Raw genomic sequence first — 24,151 nt, forward strand, 5'->3', positions numbered from 1 at the left:
ACTAACAAGGTGTGGACTCTTTGTGGATCCTCCTTAAGCTGGTGCAGTCACGCTGAATACACACCCTCCAACAGGGGGGTCTTCAGAGGACAATGAGGACTATTTCCCCTGCAAATTTGGTGGGTATTGGACATGGTGAAGGTCAGTTTGTAACCCCTCAAAGTAGCTTCCAGCAGACAGTCCAGTTTTTGCCACTGTGAAGAGAAAATGACAGGAAAGGGGGAGACCCGTGGACTCCTTTCCTCGACTCAAGTTCAGCTAAGTCCCAAGGGGGCCATTCTGGCTCCCACGAACCTCCAACTACGAACATGTTTGTGAACATGTCATGTCCATCAATGTTCACGAATCCCTGTTCATGGATGGCAATGAACAATGAACATTGTGTTCGTTTTTTTTCCTGTGCCCATCTCTACTCCCTACCAGGAGAGCATTAGTCACCAGCATTTTTTTTTAAATCCTGATTGCATTGGGGTTTCTTTCTGTACTGTTATAGTGGCTGACTGCCAATAATGTTTTTTAACTTTTCCACTGAAAATTCTGCATTTGCCACCCTTCCTTGTTGTGGCCCATTGTCTCCTTTCACAAAGCAAGGAAAGCTACCTTTGCAGAAATCCATCCATGCCACCCCATCATGCCAGTCTTGGGAAATGTTTGATTAATAATAGTAATAGTAATAAAGTATATGTGTGTGTGTGAGACTGAATGTGATGAGTCAATTATCCAATTGATGTGAGACACATGTCTTCACACTGGGCATTCACTGTAGGGGTACTTTAATTACCGCTACAGTTTAAGGGGTTCTTGGTGGATGAGATCTCTCATTCCTCTGAGAATGTCATCCGGCTCAGGGGACTTCCGGCTGGGGATCATGGAGGTCTGAAGCAGCTCAGGGAGCTGGGCTGTCCAAGTTGCTGTTTGTCTGGGCTGGTGGGGTGCAAGATCGCCCACGGCCCCTTGCTTTCAGGCGGAGAGCAGGCAAGAACGCTTGAGACCCAGAGAGTGAGTAGATCTCGGCTGAGGGGGGGTTCTGAATAAAGGACTCCCTTTCAGCCTTGAGGTCCCGCTCTAAGACGGGTGGCTGTAATCTCTGCAGCAGCTTTGGAGTCATTGAATTGGCATAGGACCACTGTACCCAAGCTTCAGTAACACCAATGAACTCATTTGAACATCAAAAACAGTGATTACAACCCAGAAAAGAGATGAAAAGGTAAAGATCAATATCTCTTCTATGATGCTAGATTTGGACTGGAAAAATAAAGTAAAAGTGGAAATTTGGCTTTGAAATTGAGTAAAGAGCTAATTAAGTTCACTCCGGAAAGGAAATAAAGTGAAAATAAGACTTTTAAAAGCTATTAGAGGAGAAAAGAGACTATTGTTTATATACTTGTGGTTTTGAGAGATAACGAACTGTGGGAATGGAGGAAGCATCGCGAGAAGGTAGCTGTGAGATGGGAGAAGGAACAGGAAGTGCATCAGAAACCATCGAGCTAAGGCGACAGAGGGACCGCTGAGAGAAGGAAGTAGAAAATCACCATTTTGGAAGAGGGAAAGGGCATGACTTCAATGTAAAAGGAAGTGCTCCATTTTGAAGAAGGGAAAGGGCAAGACTTCAACCTTAAAACCATAGAGAAAAGACGCCTGACATTTTGGATGATATAAAGTGCAGCACAGAAAAAAAATGAATTTTAACTGATTAAAATAGCGGAAATAAAATATTTAAATCACGGATTTGAGGAAGAGAGCAGACTCGTGGGAGCGGAGTAAATCAAGCCCCACGATGTCGAAAAAAGACTGGCAATCAGCATTTGATAACTTGGATAAAAAGATAGTGGAAGGTAATAAAGAGTTAAAAGAAACTATGCAAGAGATGTTGAAAGATCTTAAGGAAACAATTAAATCGGAGGTGGCTGAACTGGCGAAGAATATGGAAGATGTTAAGAAGGAATTACAAACGACGCAGCAAAATGTTAAAGAAGTTGAAGAAAAAACAGAAAAATTGGCTACCTCTCTCAAAGTGGAAACTTCAGTGCTAAGCGACAGAATGGCTGTGATGGAGTGTAAATACATGGACAGACAACTTCATTTTAGAGGCGTTCTGGAGGAGGAAGGAAAAACCGCCCAAGAACAGATTTTGGAGATTTTGACAGGATTCTTGAATAAAACACTGGAGGAGATTGCAAGCAACATGGATGTGGCGTACAGAATTAACTCAAGATATGCAGCTCAAAAAAATCTACCCAGAAATATGATTGTGCAGTTTATTACAAAGAGAATGAAAGAAGAAATTCTTAGCAGGCATTTCCAAAATCCATTGGTAATGGATGGGGAAAAGGTGAGAATAATGAAAGAGCTACCCAAGAGAGTTTTGATGGAAAGGAAAAAATACAGAGAACTTACCCAGGTTCTGAAGGAGTTAAATATAAGATACAGATGGGAGATACCAGAAGGTGTGAGCTTTGAATTTAAATCAACCAGAAGAACCATCAGATCACGACATGAGATAGAGATGTTCTTTTTTGACAATGAAAAAGACTTACCTAAGAGACCCAGAACATAATCATGGAGTGCAAAGTAATTTCATGGAATGTAAACGGACTAAATTCACCTTCCAAACGTAAGGCTATTTTTCATTGGCTATCTAAACAACAATGCAGTGTAACTTGTTTACAAGATACCCATGTTAAAAAACAAGATCTAAAGTATTTAAAATATAGCAAATTGGGCAGAGAATTTGTGACTGCAACTAAACAAAAGAAAAGAGTTGTTTTGTATGTTAAAGAAGAGTTACAACCGAAATTGATATTTAATTATTTGGAAGGCAGATATGTGACGGTGGAATTTATTTGGAACTTTCCAAAAATATTGATAGTGGGAATCTATGCACCAAATGGGGCCAAGGACAATTTTTTTAAAGACTTGATGAATCAACTAGATCAAGTGACATATGCTCAAATAATTTTGGTGGGCGATTTTAATGGAGTAGCAAATTTTCAAGCAGACAAAAAAACAAAGGGAATACAAAAGAAAATATTGCCAAAATTGTTTTTTGAAATACAAAATCAGGAGAATTTAGAAGATGTTTGGAGAAGAAGCAACCCTAAGACCAAGCAATATACTTTCTATTCTGCAAGACACTCATCGCTATCGAGAATAGATATGATCTGGGCCTCAAAAGACTTAACAATATGGACTAAGGAGGTTGAAATAATGCCTAAAGTGAGCTCAGATCACAACCCAATTATGTGGAGATTTGGAAAATGCGTGAAAAAGTACAGGTGGAGAATGAATAAAGACTTATTAATGCATCAGAGCAACTTAGACGTGGTACAGAAAGAAACCAGATTTTTTATACAATATAACTTAGACAAATCGGTACCAACACCTAAGGTATAGGATACTTATAAAGCTGTCATGAGAGGCATTCTAATGGACTTAAATGCAAGAGACAAGAAAAGAAAGGAGGAAAAATGGAAAGAAATTCAAGAAAAAATAAAAGTCAAAGTGATGCAATTAAAGAAAAGACCAGGAAAAAAGAAATTACATCAGGAGATACGGATGTTACAAGAGCTAATAAGAGCTATGGAGAACAAAGAATTGGAGTGGGAATTGAAAAAATTAAAACAAAAGACATTTGAAGGGGCCAATAAACCGGAGAAATATTTAGCTTGGCAATTGAAAAAAAGGAGAGAAAAGAGAATGATAACCAAGACTGTGGAGAACGACAAAATGTTAACGGACCAACCAGCTATAAGTAGAGTGTTTTATAAATTTTATGCTAAATTATATCAGAATAAAAGGGTGGATGTGAATGCTATTGATTGATATTTGGACAAAATTAATTTACCAATGATATCTGAGAAGTGGAAGGAAAAATTACATGCTGAAATAACAGAAACAGAAATTATGGATGCAATACAATCGACCAAATTGGGGAAGGCACCAGAACTTGATGGAATAACGGCTAAATTTTATAAAGTAATGACAAAAGAAGTGGTGCCTTTCCTGAAAAAAGTGATGAATGGGATTTTAAAGGGACAAAAGATTCCTGAAACCTGGAATGAGGCTAACATATCATTGATTCCAAAAGAAGAGCAGGATTTATGCAATGTCAAAAACTATCGACCTATATCATTGTTAAATAATGACTGTAAGATATTTGCGAAAATATTGGCGGAGAGACTCAAAGAATGGCTGGTTGAATTTATTGCAGAAGAACAAGCAGGATTTTTACCAAACAGACAGATTAAAGACAATTTAAGGACGGTAATAAATGCAATAGGGTACTATGATAGACATTGTGAAAAAGAAGTCGGTTTCTTTTTTTGTGGATGCAGAGAAGGCTTTTCACAATTTAAATTGGAATTTTATGTTCGCCACAATGGAGAAGTTACAGATGGGAAAAGAGTTCATTCAAGTGGTAAGAACTATATATAAAGACCAATGTGCAGCAATTGTAGTAAATGATGAATTAACTAAGAAATTGGAAATACGAAAGGGCGCAAGGCAGGGTTGCCCATTGTCTCCACTGTTGTTTGTCATGATATTGGAAATTTTATTGATGCAGATACGAGAGGATGATGCCATAAGAGGTATGAAGATTAAGGGATTTACATTTAAAGTCAGAGCCTTTGCAGATGATGTAATAGTTATTGTAGAAGATCCAATTCAAAACATGCCAAGATTGTTGGATAAGATAAAAGAATTTGGAGATTTGGCTGGATTTTATGTTAATAAAAGAAAATCTAAGTTATTGTGCAAGAATATGGTGAAACAAAGACAAGAAGAGTTAATAGAAATTACCAATTGTGAGGTAACACATAAAGTAAAATATTTAGGAATAGAACTTACTGCTAAAAATATTGACTTATTCAAGAACAATTATGAAAAGCTATGGCAACAAATAGACAGAGACTTAATCAAATGGAATAAGTTGAATTTGTCATGGCTGGGAAGAATAGCAGCAATTAAAATGAATGTACTACCACGGATTATGTTTTTATTGCAAACAAGACCAATAATAAGAGACAATAAACAATTTGATAAGTGACAAAGGAAAATATCGGACTTTGTATGGGCAGGGAAGAAGCCTTGAGTGAAGATGAAAGTGTTATGTGATGCCAAAGAAAGAGGGGGACTACAATTACCAAATATAAGACTATACCATGAAGCAATATGTTTGGTGTGGCTCAGGGAATGGATGTCATTAGAGAATCTTAAACTTTTAACACTTGAAGGATACAAGAAACTCTTTGGTTGGCATGCGTACTTATGGTATGATAAAATTAAAGTGGACTCTATGTTCCTGCATCATTACATTAGACGAAGCCTCTACACGGTCTGGCAAAAATATAAAAAATACTTGGATGAGGGTATCCCGACGTGGGTGGTGCCACTGGAAGTTATTGACCCGAGAACAATTTACAACAGAGAGGAATGTTTGTCATATAAGGAGGTGTTGAAAATGGAGCAAAATATGATTAAACTTAAAACAGGAGACAAATTATCCTCTCACTATGGATGGTTCCAATACAGACAGATTAAAGACTTATATGACAAGGATCGTTTAAAATCGGGATTTAAATGGGAGAACTCTGAATTGGAAGAAAGTATACTACAAGAAGGCAAGAAAAAGATTTCTAAAGTCTATAAGATTTTGTTAAAATGGTATACAGAAGACGAAACTGTTAAAGTCCAGATGGTGAAGTGGGCCATAAATTGTAATAGAGACATAACAATGGAGGCATGGGAATACTTGTGGAAAAATATATTGAAGATATCGACTTGTACCAATATTAAAGAAAATGTTTATAAGATGATATATAGATGGTACCTAACGCCGAAGAAAATAGCATATGGGAACAACAAAATGTCAGACAAGTGTTGGAAATGTAAAAACCATGAAGGTTCATTATATCATAAGTGGTGGACCTGTGAGGTAGCAAAGCAGTTCTGGGGAGATATTACAGAAGTTATGACTGAAATTTTACAAATCCCAATAAATAAGAACCCAGAACTGTTGTTGCTAAATCTGAAATTAGAAGAGATTCCCAGGCAACAAAGAACTTTATTATTCTATATGACAACAGCGGCAAGAATTTTATATGCTCAGAAGTGGAAGACGCAAGAAGTACCATCTATTGAAAATTGGATACAAAAATTGCTGTACATGGCAGAAATGGATAAAATGACGAGAAAGTTGAGAGAACAGAATCCAGAAGAATTTCTTAATGACTGGGGTAAACTAAAACAGTATTTGGAAAAGAAGTGGGACGTAAAGGGACAATTATGGTTGTTAGATAACTATTAATTTTGCAGAAAGGAGGAGATACTGATCTTTACAAGAGAAGAGAGGAGATAAGTTAGAAACATAATGTAACTGATAGTTTGATGTTAGGTTTTGTTTAATCTAATATATATTATCTATTTTACTGGTGTGTTAAGACAGTTAAGAATAGAAAAGGGGATATAAGTAGTAGATTCAGACAGCGGGTTGGAAAACGGATGGAAGTCTTAGATTAAGGGGGGAGGGGAAAGGGTGGGAGAACATGGAAGTGAGGGTTTTAATTGAAAATCTGTAATATTAATTTTTACTCACCCAATATATATATTTTTTTTAAAAAAAGAGAATGTCATCCGGCTCAGAGCAGCAGTTGTGGGTCTTAAAAATTCCTCCTCTGGGACTTGTCTGCAGGGGAGATTGGCTGGGAACGCTCTTCTGATCCCTTGCAAAGATCCAATTGAAAGGTATAAACACTGTTGCCCAGAAAATCAAAATTAAAGAAAAACAAGATGCCTTATGAGGATGGTAAACCCCCGAACATTTTTAAAAATACAGATTTTTTCAGGATTCCCCCCCCCCATAATGCCTGTGTTTACCATTCCAGAAATCAAGGAAATGACCTAAAACAAGGTTGCACTTACCTGTAACTGTTGTTTGTCAAGTGGTCTTCTATGCAGGCAACATGGGAACTGTACATGTGCAGGCCAGCAACAGATGTTCCCAAGCTCCTAGAAGTACAAGATGTTCACCCATCCTTTTTGCTCCTCAGTATATCTATAAAAGGCTGGGAGAGCAGCTCCCACTCTCCGTTCTAATGACTGCCACTGCAGAAGGAAAAAGTGATAAATAAATCATATGTTGGCCCCAGAAACCTAATTAAAGGATTCCATGTTTGGGCCATTAGCAGAGTTTATCATTTAGCAGTGGAAGCATGATTATAGGTGGTTGTGAGCTGGTTTTGCTGGCTGGTGTGTGTGCAGGAGAGAAAATAACAAAGCATAAACTTGCTTATATTTAGAAAGGAAATAAGAGTTCTTTATTGTAGGAATTCCATACTCTGATAGGAAAGAAGGAGAGACAGATGCTATCTACTTATCTAGTCTAAAGATACACATGGATGCTAGGACAAGTCCTGCATCCATGGTTCCAAGATGGAGGGAGAAGAAGGAGAGAGATGGTGCCTGGAACAAAGCTAGAAAGAGAAGAGTGAGAAGGAGGATGTCAGGAGGAAGAAATCCTGAGAATAACAATGTTTGTCCCCCTCTGAAACCTGAGGAAAGGGACCATCTGAGTCCTCCTCCTCCAACAAAAAGAACTCACAGCAGTGTCAGAGGGAGGAATGTGTGCCTACAAAGAAGACCTCTTGGTGAACAACTGTTACAGACAACTGTTTCTGTCATTGTGACTTCTGTGCAGTATCACATGGGAGATTAGTGAGCTGACTTACCCTAGAGGAGGGTGTAATACTCTTCCAAATGAAAAGACAGCTCTACCTACTGCTGAATATTGTATGGAGTCTACATCAATGGCATAACTTTTGATGAATGGCAGCTTTAGAGATGTCAGCTAGTGGAATACTTTACTTGAAGGCTGAAGATGCCAACTGGGCTCATGTGGCGTGTCCTTGGAGCTGTAGTGGGCAGGGCTGGTTGGACTGGGCATAGCGATTTTTGATGTACCATACAATCCACTTCAAAATGGTTTGAGGAGACAGTTTCTGACTTTTTGGGGGTTCCCTGAAAGCTATAAACAGATTGGGATCTTTGCAGAAGGAGGCTTTTCTGTCTAAAGAAAAAGATAAGGCACATTTGACATCCAATTTAGAAAGTAGTTTTTTCCTTAGTGTCTTGCAGTGACATGAAAAAGACCAGCAGCATAATGCCCTAGTTAAGATAGAAAGTGGAAACCACCTTGGGGAGAAAGGGCAGGTTGGTTCAAAGGATGACCTTATCAGGAAACATTTTTAGAAACAAAGAGTCAGATCTGAGGGCTTGCTGTTCACTCATCCTTCTGATGCATTTGATGGCCACAAAAAAGCCATTTTGGCTGACAGAAAATAAAGAAGAGCTATGGTTAGGGGTTTGAATGGCTTGTACATGAGCATTGAAAGGGCTAGTGAGAGGATTCACTGAGAGTGGGAATAGAGGCTTGCAAAACCATTCATGATAGGTTTACAGTCTGGTTGGAAAAAGAGAAATGTTCTTCTCATGGGGTCATAGTCAGAAAGAGCCTCCAAATGTACTTTGATGGAGGAATTAGGTAGGTCCTCGTTCTTAAGTTGTATCAAAAAGAAAAAAGGCGAAGATAAAAGGCAAGTATAAAGGTCAACTTCAGCATTAACAGTTCAAACTGAAAAACTGGTCCATTTTGCAAGGTATGATTTCCTTGTGTAGGGTTTCCTTGCTTCTAAAGGAATCCTTTGGACTGGAAAGAAGGGGAGGAAGTGATGTTGTGCTGTAACTGAGCTCCTGGATGGAGAAGGCCTGGATCCAGAGGTAAGGTGTATGTGCTGCCTTGGGCCACGTGCGAAAGTGTGGCTAACCAGGCTTGCCTCAGTCAGTAAGGTGCTATTATTATTGCCAAGGACTGCTCTCTCATCATTTTGCTGAGAGTGAGGGTAAAAAGAAGTAGGGGAGGAAAGACATACAAGAGACCAACTTTCCAAGGGATCTGGAAAGTGTCCCCTAGGGAATACTTCCCTTTCCCTGCTCTTGAGCAGAAAAGAGCACATTTTGTGTTGGATGGGATGGTGAAGAAATCAATAGAAGGGGTACCCCAGATGGGAAAAAATGGGGTTTAGGAATTTTATTTGTATGGACCATCCATATTTTTTTTTGAAGGAAGCTACTTAGAGTGTCCACTAAGATGCTGTCATTTTCCTTCTATGTGGATGGCACATAACTGCACTTGGTGGAGAATCGCCCATACTTGTATGAGGGAGGATTCTCAGCACAGGACTAGGGAAACAGTGCCCCCTTATCTGTTCAAAAAATGCATAGCTGTTGTATTGTCTGTGCAAATTTGAATGTTTCTGCCCTGGACAGGCTTTTAGAGCTTACCTGATGGCCTTGAGTTCAAGGGCACTGACATGAAGGAAGATTCTTGGCGGATCAAATTCCCTTCAACTGTGTGATAGCACACACCAAGCTCCCCAACCTGTTAAAGAAGCATCCATATTGATGGAAATGTGTACAGAGGTGGAACCAAATGAAGTGCCCACCAATACATTCTCGATGTTGGTCCACCAAGTTAACAACTTTAGGATGGATCTGAGGACAAATAACCATTTGCATGGGTTGTGATGTGGTGGGTGAAAAGCCCCAACAAACCAGTTTTGCAGGGGATGGAGCCTCAGCCCAGTGTAAGGGTCTATGAGAGTCAGAGAAGCCATAAAGACTTAAAGAGTTTGAATTTCTTTTGACTTTTGGTATCTGCAGGTAAGAATTTTGTTCAGACACAGGAGAAATTTTGAGATACTATTCTGTAGGGGGTAGGCTAGACTTTAGAGAGGACTTCTCTAGATTGACTTTAAGGCCCAATTAGAATCATAGAATCATAGGGTTGGAAAGGACCTCAAGAGTCATCTAGTCCAACCTTCCACACAGTGCAGGGAATTCACAACTACCCCTCCCCCCCACACACACTCATTGACCTCTGCTCCATGCCCAGAATATGGCAAAACACTGTCAGGATCCCTAGCCAAACTGGCCTGGGGAAAATTGCTTCCTCACTCCAAAGTGAGGATCAGCATTATCCTGGGCATGTAAGAAGGAGTCACTAGAACTAAGCACTGCTGTAACCCTTCCTGCTCTCTCTCTCTCTCTCTCTCTCATGATCTGCCTAGGTTCACAGAATCAGCATTGCTGTCAGAAGTGATCTTGATCTCCAGTGACCTTGCCATTGCCATCAACTGTTCTGATTACATGCAAAGGTCTTCACTGGGAGAAACAGCTGATTCCTAAGTGTGAACATCAGATGGCGATGGTCAGAACTATATCAGAACTGATGTCAGAATCCTCATCTGAATCCCCTGATGGTTCCAAGGGCTGGTCTTGGACAGCAGATGGAACTGATGCAGACTTTGATTTGTGTCTTGGATCTGAGTGAGGAAATATATAAGGATCTTCTTCATGATAAAAGTAATGATGATGTAGGTACATACAAGGAACCTTTGTACCCGGATGCATAGTAGTAGTAAGGCGAGGCATGTGCTAAGTATTGGAATTGATTATGGTGTCTGTGATAGTGTGATGGTTCCAAATGATTGTCCGTACTAGCTAGTGTAAAACAAAATGAATCCCTTCAAGGACCTATGAAAAAATGTGTGACCACACAAAGAGAAACAAAAACCGACACCCACAAACCGGTTTTTGTTTTCCTCTGCACTAGTTAGCACTATCAACTCTTTTTGAACACCTGAGGTAGGAACTGGAGATGGATGCTGACCTTCAGAAAGAGATGGTGACAATGCCAACTGATATCTCAAAATTGGCAGAGATGTTCTTGTAACTAGTGTTGGATCTGAAGGAAGAGCTGGAGCCAAGGAGGAAGAAGACTTTTTCTTCCTGGGGGCTGGGCCTGCAGAAGATGAATGAATTTCTCAAAATGTTTGTCTTCATTTTTGCTTTCTTTGCAAGCAGCTCCAGTTGGCTCCTGGGTGGTGTGAACTGAGGACAACACTGTTGGAATAGAAGAGTCTTTGGAGCCAGGCTCAGGATCTGGGCCCATCGGTGGAACAAAGGAGGCACATTCAGGGTGCTCTAGTTCCTTGGTGGCTGCTGGATCTGATGGGGCGGAATCTTTGAAAACCCGCTCCCATAGCACAGCTTTAAGCTGTGATGCCCTTTTGTGGCACGTTGTCTACGTGAATTGCTCACATGTGATGCACCTTGTCCAAACACTTTAGGCATTTATCATGGCTGCGAGATTGGGCTAACTTCATCCTGCAGTGGGAGCATTTCTTAACGAATGCCTTTGACACCATGGAACCAAAGGCAGAAGTTTGCATAGAAGAGGTGTCATGGAACCAAAAAAGGGAGAAAAGAATGTCCTTCTTCACAGATGGCAAAAGAAGAACTGAGAGAGGGAGTCGCTCACCCTCCCTTTTATAGGAAGCCTGGAGGGAGTGTGCAAATAGGATGAGTGAGTGGCTCATGTTTCTAGGAGCTCTGGAACGTTCACAGCTGGCTTGAGCATACAGAGTTCCCATGTGTCCCTGCACAGAAGCCACAATGACAAATTTCAGGATGTCTGCCCCTTATTGCAGCTGACATGATTGCTTCCATTGAAAAGTATTGTTTTGCGGTGGTGTCAAGTGATCTGAATTTCTGAAATTGTGCTTTTACATGTACAGTTATCACTTGATTTTTCAGTCCTTGCATCATGAATATATTCATCCTGCTTTCCATGCATCTGCATCCATCTGTTCATTTTCTCTCCACTTTCCTGATCTCCAGTTTGGGGTTGAAATACACGTTACATTTGCCATGAGGAAGCTGCCAAAAATGATCTTCTTTTGGCAAGTGATGCTATGTCCTGCTGAAGCAAGTAGAATGCTGCCAGTTTGCCAGTCTTTATGGGAACTGAAAGAACAAACCTCACTCTTCATCAATGAAGCAATGAGATAGTGGCTGAAAAAAATGAACTGTGATTCCAGTCTCCACCTTCCATCAAGCAATTAACGAGTGAAAGCCAGCCCCCACCCCATTAATACAACTGCAGTACACACTGTGGCATTTAATCCTAAGCAGTCTGTGGGCTGGCATTTTATTAATTGTGTTTGCTCTCTGCAGACTAAATTGTAATTGCTAGATGGAGACTGCTGCACACAAAGGTAGAAAATCCCTTAGTCAAAGCAATGGAACTGAACATGATTCCTGCTTTTCAGATGAAGAGGTGCAGAACTAGACAGGACTGAACTTATCTAGTTAATTACAAGATAAAAAAGGTAAAATCCAACAGTTCCTAAAAACAACAAAAAGAGGATAGTCCAATATTTTATGAGACAAACAGTGCAATCCTAAGCAGATATTTCAATTGGTTTAGACTAGAGTAATGCTTCTTAGGATTGCACCAAAAGTATTATTAATTACATTTTTATTATGTGGCTAAAATTTACATATTTGCTATTTCAGCACCCTGGAAGTTCATTTAGAAACATTGGCGCAGAACCGACTGTAGTCATTGGCAACCAGAATAGCAAATGGGTGGCCGTAGATACCTTGAGATAGTTTCAGTGAAACTTGGATGATTATCATGATATGGACAGGGATTCAGATGTACATCTAGATTGGCAACATGCACAAAAGGCTTCCTATGTGTACAGATCCTCCCTTGCTGTGTTTTCTGGATATTGGCTATTCTCAGAATGTCACTTCCTGCTCACAAATGGTGTAGGGAGAATGTTTTCCCTCTCACACCCCACAATGAATGGAGACATTAGTCATGAAAGTCAGGAAGCTTCATGCAGTTTTCCCAGTGAGCAGTCGAGGAAAATGGTTATTTAAACCGTGCCAGTCCCTTGGTATCAGGCTTTGCCTTGAGGAACTACCTGTCCTACCCATCCTTCAGAATACAATGTAGGATTTGCTTGTTGCTATGGTGCCAAGCAGGGATTTGGTGGGCTTCTATCAAATTCTCCATAAGAAATCCCCCCTCCAGTTTTTTTTGGGGAGGGGTGCTGCTTCACATTGTTATGGTTGGATGGATATTAAAATAGGCCTGGTCCTGGGGATTTCTGAGGCCCTTTGTGCAGGCTGGTGTTCACAATTTGAGGCAGATCAATTAGCACCTTGAGCCATATAAGCGCAGGGGAAGGTACCTTACCAGCCATATTAGGCTGACCAAACAAGACAGGCTAGGAAGATAGGTGATAAAGATGGTCAGCGTCTCTCACAACAGATTTTTTTTCCATGCAAGGAAATGTAAGTTGGGACTGTTGGGCAGATTAAGCTTGGGGCCCTGGTAGAATTGCCCAAATGTTAACAACTGCATTGGGTGGCCAGTATAGTTTTAAAATAAATAAACATTAATTGAATCAATTTTATTGGGTTTGGAGTCTTTGTTTCTGGATTGTGGTGGCAATTTTCATATTACTCTCTACTATTTAAAGCTAGAATTCCTTTTCCAATCTTTTTATGTTCTTATCTCAAACTTCACTCTGGTAGTTATAGAAAACTCTAATATCAATATTTTATATTGGTATGTGGGGAGGGGCCATGCTCAATGGTAGAAAATCTGTTTGTGATGCATAAGGTCCCAGGTTCAATCTTTGGCATCTCAAGATTTTTTAAAAAGGATCAGGTAGTATGAAAGACCCCTACTTTATAGCCTGGAGAGCTGCTTCCAGTCTGAATATGATGACCAATGGGCTGATCTGATATTCCTGTTAAAAAGTTACTGTGATTGCATATTTGAGTTTTCTTTATATATTTTTCAAGGAATTCTCATCTTACATTCAATGCATGTACAGCTACACATGTGATTTAAACCCCACTTTTATTCAAGGACTTGTCTCTGGTTTTATTTGTAAAGTGAACATGCATTGGCTCTTTGTTACAAACAAGTGTATGTACATTCACTGTAACATGTGAAAAGGGCTAGTATAAAGCAGCTTCATGTGTATATTACATTTATCAAACCTAAACATAAAACCAATGTTAGTGTTTTGTTTGTCACCTATGTCTGTGGATAGAGAGCAAGATTCAATAAAGAAAATAACTGGATCATCTTAAATTAGCAGGATGCATTTATGTCTTTATATATTTATAGCCCATCTTTTAGCTCACCGTCACCCTCAAGGCAGCTGCTGGTTCTAATACCATAAACGTATGATCTGAGCAGGCTGTGAGAGGTCAGCTTCCTCCTTGTGATGGGTCAGCACAGAGTGAACCAGACTAGCAGGTGTTCAAACATCTCGAAAGGGTATTGTATGTTCCCTTTCTTGAACTGTTCTACATAGGAGCAGCAGAAAACTTTGACCCAGTTTATGCAATTAAGAAAAATGAATGGTAAATAAAGCTTTTGCAAAACTGTACAGGTTGCAAAGGGAGGATTACATATCTGAATGCTTCCCAGCGAAAAATCTCCCTGCACTGTTGAAATGCAGTGTGTCAGAATACTAATATATTGAGGAAACCTGTTGTATCTGTGTAAAAAGATGTATGTTTTGGAGGGAAGCGCACAGATCAGGAACAAAGCTTTCTCATAATTCTGTCTGTTGTACAAAATGTAACTTTATGTATGTAAGCCTCACTTGCACACATATGATACATAACCAGGGCTTTTTTTCAGCTGGAACGCGGAGGAACAGAGTTCCAGAACCTCTTGAAAATGGTCACATGGCCGGTGGCCCAGCCCCCTGATCTTCAGACAGGGGAGTTTAGATTGCCCTCCGCGCCGCCAAGGGCGATTTAAACTTTTTAAAAACTCTCCCCTTGTTCCAGCTGACCCAAAGTGACATCATTGGCCCTGGGAGCATGAGTGCACTTTGCACGTGCACAGGTAGTACCAGGGGCACCACCTCCCGCCAAGAGTTGCCCCCTGTGCTGGCAACCCACTGAGTTCCACCACTTCTTTTCCCCTGTATATATCTCACTTTTTGTATGTGTGTAGAGAGATGTTTTGGAGGAGATCAGGAACAAAGCTTTCTCTGTCTGTTGTATAAAATGTACCTTTGTGTATGTAAGCCTCACTTGCACACATAATATATATCTCACTTTTTGACCATAGTTTCAGGTACATAGCTGTGTAAGTAGATTTGAGTCCAATAGCACCTAAGTGACCAATGAGATTTCCAGGTTATAAGCTTTCAAGAGTCAAAGCTCCCTTTTTCAGATATCTTCTTCAGATACAGGGGAGAGTGGAGAAATCCAGAACCTTTATATTCAAGTCGGGAGGTGGGTGGGGTCAAAATAAATGCAGCTTGATTAGAGCAGAAATAGAATCCTATGTCTCTATTCAGCCCCAGGGCTTCTGAATTTGCAAAAAAACTCGGCAATCTCACTTTGTAATTTGCCACTGAAGCTTCTTTAGGTCAGCAACAGAATATCTTGGAAGATTAAAATGTTCTCCCATTGGTTTTTGAGTGTTGTGATTTTTAATGTCCATTTATTCTTTTGCATAAGGACTGACCTGCTTTTCCAATGTAGAGGATGGAAGGGCACTTCTGACACTTGATAGCATATATAACATTGGAAGGTGAACAAGCCAGTGAACCTGAGATGGTTTAACTGGTGTTATTGGGTCCCATGATTGTGTTGTTGGAGTGAATATAAGGACAGAGTTGGCATTTTGGTTTGTCGAAGGGCCTGATCCCAGAATCCATGTTTGTGTTAGGAAGTACATTATTGTGAGTGTGAGGTTGTTTAAGATTTAGGGACTGTCTGTGGGCAAGAAAAGGTTTGCCTCCCAATGCTTGTGAAAGAAGAGTATCATTGTCCAGCATAGGCTGCAAGTAATTAATGATGTGTTTAACTGGGTTGAGCTGAAAGCTGTATGTGACTAGACATGGGCATGACAGCCCGTTTGGCAGTTCGCGAACAAGCTGTTCGTGAGACACCATTCTAGATGAACAAGTGGTCGTCGCAAGCTTCGTTCGTTTCGTACGTCCGCTGTTCATGAAGCCAGACAGTCACCTTCAATCAATTCCCTTGGCAACAGAGGCAGGGACTGCCTGAACTCTGTCTGCACTCCTTCTGTCGCCCTGGAAACCCCAATCTGAGCCTAACTTAGCTTGATGGGCAGGTCTTCCTTCCAAGTGTGGAGCTCCAAATTGGTTACAATTGGTTACATGGGACCAGAGACCGGGGGGGAGGGAGGAGGGAGGGGTGGTGTTCTGTAGCCATGAACACTCCAATCTCATCCCTGCAAACCCTGTTAGGCAGTTCTGACTGCCAACCACAGACCTCCTACTTTTCTCTATGAGACCTCTAGTTATAAAAAGGAAGTGTGCTCCAAGCTCTGGCTTTTCAGTTTCAGCAGGCAGTGGAGTGGGACAGAGCTGTTGCTAGCCTTTTGGGAGAAAGACAGGGAGAGTGCATTGGAGCTGGGATTTTTTTCTGTGTGTGGTGGGTGGGATAGGGATCTATCCCATCTGGTTCCAGGGCTGCTGCCAGACTCTGGGACCAAGCTCAGTGGGCACCTCGACTGAGGGCTCGCCTTGATAAGTGCCTGATCTGGTCAGGTTTCTGGGAGTGCTGGGCTAGGGTTCTACCCCCTCCCTCTGGTTCCAGGGCTGCTGCCAGGCCCTGAGGCCAAGCTCAGTGGGCACCTTGGCTGACGGCTCACCCTGATTATTAGTGCCTGATCTGGTCAGGTCTCTGGGAGTGCTGGGCTAGGACTCTACCCCTCCCTCTGGTTCCAGGGCTGCTGCCAGGCTCTGGGACCAAGCTCAGTGGGCACCTTGGCTGAGGGCTCATCCTGATTATTAGTGCATGAACTAGTCAGGTTTCTGGGAGTGCTGGGCTAGGGCTCTACCCCTCCCTCTGGTTCCAGGGCTGCTGCCAGGCCCTGGGGCCAAGCTCAGTGTGCACCTCGGCTGAGGGCTCATCCTGATTATTAGTGCCTGATCTGGTCAGGTTTCTGGGAGTGCTGGGCTAGGGTTATACCCTCTCCCTCTGGTTCCAGGGCTGCTGCCAGGCCCTGGGGTCAAGCTCAGTGGGCACCTCGGCTGAGGGCTCATCCTGATTATTAGTGCCTGATCTGATCAGGTCTCTGGGAGTTCCCTCTTTCAACCTCTCTCTCTCTGGATGGCACCAATACAACCCTTCCCCAAAACTTGTCCTGCCCATCGTGTCCTCTCCCAAACAAGTTCCCATTCCCTCTTTCAACCTCTCCCTCTCTGGATGGCACCAATACGACCCTTCCCCATGACTTGTCCTGCCCATCACGTCCTCTCCCTGACAAATTCCCGGATGGTCCCTCTTTCATCCTCGCCCTGTGTGGATGGAACCAATAAGACCCTTCCCAACAACCTCTCCTGTCCTGCCAAACCCGTTCTGTCTGCAAAGACAGGAAGGTGGGTCATGTCAGCTGCCACCGCCTTTGGACATGAGGGACTACCACGGCACTGCTGCCACCTTTGGACCTTCTTGGTCCCGCTCCGGAATGCAGCTGTAACAACCTTGTCCTCCTCTCCCTGACAATGTCCTGGATGTTCCCTCTTTCAACCTCTCCCCCTCTGGATGGAACCAATACAACCCTTCCAAATGACAACTCCTGTCCTGCCCATCCCGTCCTTTCCACGAAGGCAGGAAGGAGAGTGATGCTGGCGACAGCCTCCACTTAGAATCAGGAGAGGCGGACACGCCTCTCCTGGAGCAGTCTGTGTAATCCTTCATGGTGGATGTTGGGGTCTTCCTTCCCGGTCCTTCTCTGCAATGCGGCTCTTAACCCTTGGTCCTCCTCACCCTGTCAAGCTCCCAGTCCCTCTTTGGACTTCTCCCTCTCTGGAACCACTCAGACCCCTCCCAACTGCCTCTCCTGTCCATCTCGTCCTTTTCGCAAAGGCAGGAAGGTGGGTGTTGTCAGCTGTGGTGGCTTCCGGGCGTGAGGAGCAGCTCAGCTGCTGTTGCACATGCAATTGTGCTGTACTGTGGCCCCTCTCAATGGCACTGGCTGTCCCCTCTGGGCAGGGGTGAATGGGTCCCGCCGTGACCAGTCACATTCTTTCCTTTTTTTTTTTTTTTGAAAATTTTTATTAGGTGAGCATAATTTACAAATAACATTTATCTGTAAAAACCTTAATATCTATATTCCCCCACCCTTTCCCTCCCCCCTTTTTCTGAGACTTCCAACAGCTTTCCAACCCAATAACAAAATCTATTACTTACTTATCTCTACATATCATTATATCATTTTACCTTACTATACTAAATAATATCCATTAGTTTCAAATCTAATTCTAATCTTAAACTAACCATAGTTAAAACTTCCCTTTATCAGATAAAGATTCATATCTCTTAATCTCTAAATTTAATAACTTTCCAATTGCCACAGTTTTCCCTTTACGACCCACTTCTTCTCTAAATATTGTCTTAACCTCCCCCATTCGTTAAAAAATTCTTCTAAGCTCTGCTCTCTCAGCCCCCTTGTCATTTTATCCATTTCTGCCATGTACAGCAATTTTTGTATCCAATCTTCAATAGATGGTATTTCTTGCACCTTCCATTTCTGCGCATATAATATTCTTGCCGCTGTTGTCATATAAAATACTAATGTTCTATATTGCATAGGAACATCTTCCATATTTAAGTTCAGTAGCAATAGTTCTGGGTTCTTTGTTATCGATATCTGCAAAATTTCATTCATCACTTCTAAAATATCTCCCCAATACTGTTTAGCCACCTCACAAGTCCACCACATATGATACAATGATCCTTCATGATTTTTACATTTCCAACATTTATCTGACATCTTAGCATTTCCATACGCTATTTTTTTAGGCGTCAAGTACCACCTATATATCATTTTGTAAACATTCTCCTTAATATTGGTACAAGTTGAAATTTTTAATGTATTTTTCCACAAATGCTCCCATGATTCCATTGTTATATCTCTCTGACAATTGATAGCCCACTTCACCATCTGGACTTTAACAGATTCGTCTTCTGTGTACCACTTCAAAAGTGTTTTATAAATTTTTGATATCTTCTTCTTACTTTCTTGTAGTATATTTTCCTCCAGCTCCGAGTCTTTCCATCTAATTCCCCCTTTTGAACAGTCTGAGTTATATAAATCCTTAATTTGCCTATACTGAAACCATCCATAATATAGAGATAATTCTTCTTCTGTTTTGATTTTAATCATATTTTGTTCCATTATCAATATCTCTTTATATGGCAAACATTGTTCTTTATTATAAATAGCTCTCGGGTCAATAACTTCAAACGGTACCACCCATGCAGGGATACCTTCACCCAAATAGTTCTTGTACTTTTTCCAGATCGTGAGGAGGCTTCTTCTAATATAATGGTGTAGAAACATAGCATCAGCTTTTAATTTATGCTGCCACATATAGCTATGCCAACCAAACAATTTCTTATAACCCTCCAAGGTTAGAAGCTTGCGATTCTCCAATGACATCCAATCTCTTAGCCACACCAAACACACAGCTTCATAGTACAATCTGATATTTGGTAATTGCAGTCCACCTCTTCCTTTAGCATCACACAAAACTTTCATCTTTACTCGAGGTTTCTTGCCTGCCCATACGAAGTCCAATATTTTCCTCTGCCATTTTTCAAATTGCTTACTGTCTCTAATTATTGGTATTGTTTGTAATAAAAACATAATCCGTGGTAACACATTCATCTTTACTGCAGCAATTCTTCCCAGCCATGACAGATTTAATTTGTTCCATTTAATCAAATGTCTATCAATCTGCTGCCATAACTTTTCATAGTTATTCTTGAATAAATCAATATTCACCAGTCACATTCTTTCCATGAACACAGGAAGGTGGGTGATGTTCGCTGCCACTGCTGACAAAATCAGTGGGTTTCTTGGCTCATGGCTTGCAATTGTTGGGGGTTTCCCGGTCCTGCAGTACAATGTGGCCAGGAAGCCTCTGTCCTCGTCTCCCTAACGGTCTCTCTTTCAACCTCTCTCTCTCTGGAACCCCTGCCAACGACCTCGCCTGCCCTGTCCTTCCCGTCCTTTCTGCGAAGGCAGGAAGGTGGGTCATGTCAGCTGCCACAGCCTTTGGACTCGGGGGACTACCATGTGACTGCCGCCACCTTTGGGACTTCCTGGTCCCACTCCACAATGCGGCTGTAACAAACAACCCTTTGTCCTCCTCTCCCTGACAAGGTCCTGGATGTTCTCTCTTTCAACCTTGGCCCCTCCCAACCACCTCTCCTGTCCTGCCCATCCTGTCCTTTCCACAAAGGCAGGAAGGTGGGTGATGTCACCTGCTGCAGCTTTTGGCTACAAGGTACAGCTCTGCTGCTGTTGCGCAGGCGGTTTTACGGTACCACACGGTGCCCCTATCCATGGCACCTTCTGTCCACACTGAGCAGGGGGGAATGGGTCCCATGCCACGACCCATGTCCTTTCTGCAAAGGAAGGTGGATGATGTCAGCTGCTGCTGCTTTTGGCCACAAGGGACAGCTCTGCTGCTGTTGCTGATAGGGTTGTACTGCACAGTGCCCCCTTTCCATGGCATCTGCTGTTCCCTCTGAGTGGGGGGGAATGGGTCCCTCCCACCCTTTCCATGAAGGCTGGAAGGTGGGTGCTGTCTGCTGCTGCTGCTTTTGGGCACCACCTCCATGGCCAGCACATGAGCCCCCACTTCTACATATTAGGGGTGGACTCCACCTCCTACCCTTGGTTCTTTCCTTCCAACTTTCTAATGACGGGATAACGCAGATATTTATGCAATCCACATGTCTCCCCGATATGCCCGTACATGGTATCTGTCTCTCCTGTCAATCCAATACAGGTATTCAATGTATCCATGCATCCCTCTATCCTATACACCTATCCCATACAGCTATGCACCTGTCCATTGAGAAAACTGTCTATCCCATGTACCTAAACATCCAATGCTCCATGTCCAGCCGGTGTGTTTGGCCAGCAACAGCCTCTGCAACACCTCTGGGAGGCCTGGTAGGTGGGCACATAGGGGAGCGAGTAGCCAACCCCCCCGTCTCTTAGAGGGGAGGAGGCCCACCATCACTCTCCCAGCCTGCCAGGAATGGCAGCCACCGACATGACCCAACATTATACTTTGGCAGAAAGTAACCTCTGGGAGGCCTGGCAGGCAGGCACATGGGGGTGCCACCAGTGAGCAGCCAAACCCCCCACGTCCTAGAGGGTAGGTGGCCCACCACTGCCTCCCCCAGCCCACCAGGCCTGGCAGCCGGCAACATCACCCACCGTTATATCTTCAAAGAAAGTAGCCTCTGGGAGGCCTGGTGGGTGGGCACATGGGGGGTGCCACTGGCAAGCGGCTATACACCCGCCGACATCACCCACCATTATACCTTGGTGGAAAGTAGCCTGGCGAGTGGGTACATGGGGGAGCTGCTGGCAAGCAGCCACACCCCCACCGCCTAGAGGGGAGGCAGCCTGCCAATGCCTCCCCCAGCTTGCCAGGCCCGGTGGCCGCCGACGTAACCCACTGTTATACCTTGGCGGAAAGTAGCCTCTGGGAGGCCTGGCGGGTGGGCATATGGGAGGTGCTGTTGGTGAGCAGCCTACCCCCATGCCCCCTAAAGGGGAGGCATCCCGCCTTCACCACTTGTACACAGGGCCAAAGTCAACCGGTGGCTCCAATTATGTCGAATGGGAGTTTCCTGGGGGCATTGGATTTGGGAATGTATAACTCCATGATCCGTATTGCAATTTTGACCAAACTTGGGTGATGGCTGGAGGAGAGCCTGCTGAACACTCACTGTGAATATGAGCTCTCTAAGTCAAATGGGGGCTATTCTTGCCCCCACAAACAATGAACACCGAACATGTTCATTAACGGAACATGTTCATTACTGTTTGTCTGTTCATGTTCATCGTCGGCAACAAACAACGAACAGCATGTTCGTTTCCTCCCTCCCCCATTCTTGCCCTTTGTTTATATGTGACCACCAGTGGTGTTTGATTGTTGTTTTGTTTCGGCATATCTTGTACCAGGTACCCCTTGGTATCATTCTGGCTTTGTTGATCTGTTTCCTTACTACATGAGGTGGGCACTGCAGGTCCAAAAATATCTGCTGTAGATCCTGCAGGTGAGAATCTCTGTCAGAAAGAGGGAACCTGCGGTAGCTGTAGACCTTGGCTATAGACAATAGATTATTTGGTATGTTTGGGATGATGACTGGAGGTGTGTAAATATGTTTGGCAATCAGTTGGTTTGTGGTATAAGGTGGTTTTTATGTTTCCATCATGTATTTGTTCACTGATGTCTAGAAAATGTACTTCGTGTATGGATTGATTCATGATCAGGTTGATAGTGGAGTGGAAGATGCTGAAAGCCTAGTGAAATTTCTCCAGTGCTTCTTTCCCACATGTCCAGATGATAAAAATATCATCTGTGAATCTCAGGTACAAGAGGGGTATTAGTAGGTGGAAGCTGAGAAAGCACAGTTCCAAGTTGGTCATGAAAATGTTGTCATATTGTGGTGTCATGTAGGTGCCCATGGCTGTGCTGTTGATCTGAAGGATTAAATCTTCACCAAATCTGAAATAGTTGTGGATGAATACAAATTAGCAGAGCTTGGTAGCAAGGTCAGCTGTGGTGTTGTCAGATATGGTGTTCCTAATGGCTTGTACTCAAAATGCATGTTGGCCAAAATAGTGTTACCTCGAAGATTGCCAACTGACTGTATTTTTCTCAGGAAGTCTGGTGCCTCACACATAACTGGATACAGACTTTTAAACAGGATTCCCCAAAGATGCTAATTACATCCTTAAAAAAAAAACACTAGCTAGTGGGGAGTAATAGGTTGTTGCATCCTGTTGTGTTTTAAAGTAGGAAAGGGATATGTTATACATTATTTTTTAAAGTAGGAAAGGGATGTGTTATACATTATTTTTTAAAGTAGGAAAGGGATGTATTATACATTATTTGTATCTGTATGAACCAATAACATTCTTGCTCCATAGAGGAGTAGGAAAGTTGTGAACAAGCAGTTGTCTGGGAGATGAGTGAAAGCAGGTAGAACAGGCTCAGGAGGCAGGTTGTTTTGAAAAACAGGCTTTCTAAAACTGATCTGAGAAAGTTGTAGGAACAGAATTCAATTGATTCAACAAGGGCCTACTTTATAACTTTGATACTTTGTTTCTGTTCAGTAATTTGCCTGCCTGTATTGAAACCACAGCAAATATTACCAATTCTGTGTTCCTCCGGGTTTGAAAACAACTTTCAATTTAAAATTAAAAGAATAAAATAAATGAATCAGTGAGAAAAGATGTGGGTTGGGATAGAGGAGAACAGACTGGGAGGGGGGGGGGATAAAAATACTGATCTCAAAAACTAAACACAAAAACCCAGAACTAAAATATAAATAAACACAAAAATCCCTCTCTTCCAGCCCCCCACCTTCCAAACCTATGCAAACAACTAGTTTCTTTGAATGTGGGGCAGAGAGACGTTGAAAGGCCAACTCTATGCTGCTCTACTCGGAGGGTTCTGATATGATTTCGACCTTTCCCCTGCTGGCCTGACTATGTGATAAGGCAGTTCCAGTTACTGTGGGGGGGGGGGGCAGTCTGCCCAGCAAAACTAGGAGCACAAATGTCACAGGGCCTTCACCTCTTTGCCTCTCCCTCTGTCTGACAGAGCATCTCATAATAACCCTTGGTGCTGCAGTCTGTGGGATTTTATCAGGTGGTATTTTTACAAAAAAGTGGTAGCCAGGCATAACCAGTAGATATTTAAAATTGCATATTCATTTTTCGCTTGCATTAAAAAGTAACTTTAACATGGTTGGTTTATCAGTTGTTTAACTGCTTTTTACCTTTTGTAAATGGAAAGTGACAAAAGGTTTATATAAATAAACATGATGCAACTAGGGGCAATGTAGATATTAAAGTGTACTTACTGTCACACTATTATTACTTTGTTTGCACTCAGAAAAATAGAGTTCATGTGAATATCTAACAAAAATTTCTCAAAATGTTTAATGAACAACCATTTTCTCCTAAGATTGCCTACACAGATTTTGAAGATGTGAAAGAGGTTGAGATAAGCAGCGAGTCAGGTTTTTTTAAAAAAATGAAATTTAGTAACTTTTTAGAAATTGTATGTCAATTTGAAATTTGTATGTCTAGAGATATATACTGACATAATTTTGAGACACATAAATCGGTCTTTGTCTAATGTAACCTAGGCCTTCCTTATCTTTAAATGTTGGTTGCAACCTAAATAGAAGC

At 42.2% G+C, this 24,151-nt stretch overlaps 1 protein-coding gene across 2 annotated transcripts in view; it reads left to right on the plus strand.

The window, feature by feature from the left end:
• Positions 1-24,151, plus strand: part of RP1 (RP1 axonemal microtubule associated) — a 302,837-nt gene that overhangs the window by 140,888 nt on the left and 137,798 nt on the right. The window lies entirely within an intron of this gene.

This window comes from Eublepharis macularius, chromosome 7 (assembly GCF_028583425.1).
Source record: "Eublepharis macularius isolate TG4126 chromosome 7, MPM_Emac_v1.0, whole genome shotgun sequence".
Classification (NCBI taxonomy): Eukaryota; Metazoa; Chordata; class Lepidosauria; order Squamata; family Eublepharidae; genus Eublepharis; species Eublepharis macularius.